A 3271-nucleotide genomic window follows, 5' to 3' on the forward strand; every position below is an offset into this window, starting at 1 on the left:
GTAATAATAATAATAATAATAATAAAAATTATAATAATAATAATGATAATAATAATAATGATAATAATAATAATAATAATAATAATAATAATAATGGTAATAGTGATAATGATGATGATTGATGATGATGATGATGATAATAATAATAATAATAATAATAATAATAATAAGTGTAACGACAATAACAGTAACAACAATAACAGTAATGATAGCAATAGTAATAGCAACAAATATCATAGTAATAATGATTTTGATAGCTAGATAATCCTAGAAAGACAGCAGACCACCGATAAATAGCTTTAGTCGGTGTGTAGGACGAAATCCGAACAGCTTCAAGGCCGAGAACCGGATACCGAACGACAATCTAGTTCAAGGTCTAATATAAGCAGTTTGTTACCGTTTTCTATAATCTCTTTCCTCTAGCCATCATTCTCTACCCCCCCCCCCCCCCGGATCTCAGCCACCTCCAAGTGACGTCATAGGCCTTTATCAATCCAAAGCTGCGCAAAACTCAGAAGTAACGAGACTTTACTTATCGAGACAATTTCGCTTGAGAGAATTTCGATGCTAGTGCCTCCCTTTCGATAGTAATAAATAATTTAAGTGAGATAGCTATTGTAAACAGAATTCGGTACCAGAGTGATAAATAGATGTATTATATCATATAAGATTTTATCGTATTATACTATATCATGGGATGAATCATGTTAGGAACCAAATTAAAGGACTTGGATAGTGTTTATAGGATTTACTCTCTTCTAAGCCAATATGCTGGCGGCCATCACGTTGGCTGGAGCGTCTAAAAATGTATTCCAACAATAACACAATCTTTCAGCTTTCCAACGGGCGTTTTCACCTTCTTGCAGATCAACTGGTATTTCTTTCACTCTTCGGTCATTTCCTTCCTATGAAATGGTGCTCCCTGTTGATGGAAAGTCTGGGCTGCTTATCTTTTTTGCAATTTTACAGCCATCGAGTTAAATCAGGGTGTGCAGGGAGATTTTGGGCGGGGCCGCAGGTGCCAAACTTCGAGAGAGTTAGTTATAAATTCTCCCATTAACGGTGTGGACTCCTTGTCTTCGCCTTTCCAGTAAACCTTTTTCTTCATCTTTTTATCTTTAATGAAGATGCTGCCTTGCAGTAAGTTTCAAATTCCCTTTATATGTTGGTATGATTTGGCAGTCTTCATAGGCGACGGCGTAGGAAAATCATGAGGCATGTCCTCATATGATGAAACATCAAGTTCAGGGTAAGGAGGCAGTGGAAGCTTAGATGTGTATTGTTCAATTGCAATTGCACATTGATAAACGTTGGTATATAAGCTGCATGAAAAGGGCACACTGCAGGTTAAAGGTACGATGACCGGAAGGTTCGTAAGGTGAACCAAAGTCGATCGACCTGAGGTTAGGGTGAAGCTATTCAATTCTGCCCGGAGGCTGCATGATCTCCGAACAGGACATCGGCGGCCTGAGACCCGCGGTCTGGGGTCACTTCGTGTTCCAGTCCTAGAACCCTTTAGACAGTAGATAAGTAGATATACTAAACAGACAGCTTGCCTTAAATAAATAGATTGTCTTAGATAAATAAATAGCCTTAGATAGCTTAGTTCTATATATATATATATATATATATATATATATATATTTTGGCTGCGACCCCTACAAATTTCTTCGACCCACTACCTCAGCAACAAGGCGTTTCTGACACGAGCTACTGACGGCCTTCTCACAAAATAGAGGTCTTTACTGAATGCACATGTCACGTGTAACTGCACGAATAACTGAAATAAATGAAAAATAAATCGTTCCGAGGAGAGGGATTTTTTTTCTTCAAAGTAGCAAGTGTTATTAGTATCACAAGATTAGAAATGTGGAGTAATTCATACAGCAAAGAAAGCATGTATATATAGCGTGGCTCTATGAGGCATTATCGAGCATGAGTGAATGTATGTACACAGACACATACATACACACACGCATATAGATACATACATACACACACACGTACACCCACACACCCACATATGTGTGTGTGTGTATGTGTGGGCGCACACACAAACACACACACACACATGTAAATATATATATACATATACGTATATATGTATATATATGTATACATTTTTTCTAACACCCATTCATTCCACTGCAGGACATAGGCCTCTCTCAATTCACTATTTAGAGGTTATATGGCAGTGCCACCCTTGCCTGATTGGATGCCCTTCCTAATCAACCGCGATGTGTCGTTTCTAAAACACACACACTCATACACACACACACACAAACATATATATATATATTTATAAATATATATTTTATAAAATGTATACATTTATACATATGTATGTGTGTGTGTGAGAGAGAGATATGTATGCACATATGTATATACATACTCATACACTCACACACACACAAACATGTATACATATATACATATGTATGTGTGTGTACACACAAACATTCACACACTCACACACACACTCATACACTCACACACACACACATAAACACACACACACACACATACACTCAAACACACACACACACACTCATATACATTTATATATATACATATATACGCATATATATGTATATATGTATATCTATGTATTTATACACATATGAACATATATGAATATATGTTTATATATATTTACATATATATACGCTTTAAATATACATATATATACACTATATTTATAGATATATATTACATATATATATTCATATATATATGAATATATATCCACACACACACACATATATATATATACATAACTGTACACATACATAATTGCCTCATTCTATATCTTCTGTTAACTTACTCGTTAATTCATCTTTGTATATCTTAATATATATCAGCCAATCCATCTATGTCTATGTCTGTCTCCCTTTCCTCGTTAACATAGATCTTAATCGAACGATCAAACAGTAAACTCTATGGAGTAAGGAAAGTAAATCAAGAGTTTGTGATGCATTTATTGATTGAAAGAGCTGACAAATACGTGCGCCATATTCTTAGGTCGAGTGAATTGCCGAAGCGTCTTGGTAATCCAGAGAAGATCGTACTCATGACGTCATGGTAATCCAGAGGGTCGTTCTCGTGACGTGGTAATCCAGAGGGTCGTTCTCGTGACGTCATGGTAATCCAGAGGGTCGTTCTCGTGACGTCATGGTAATCCTGAGAGGGTTGTTTTCATGACGTCATGGTAATCCAGAGGGTCGTTCTCGTGACGTCATGGTAATCCAGAGGGTCGTTCTCGTGACGTCGT

Source organism: Penaeus chinensis, chromosome 18 (assembly GCF_019202785.1).
Source record: "Penaeus chinensis breed Huanghai No. 1 chromosome 18, ASM1920278v2, whole genome shotgun sequence".
NCBI lineage: Eukaryota > Metazoa > Arthropoda > Malacostraca > Decapoda > Penaeidae > Penaeus > Penaeus chinensis.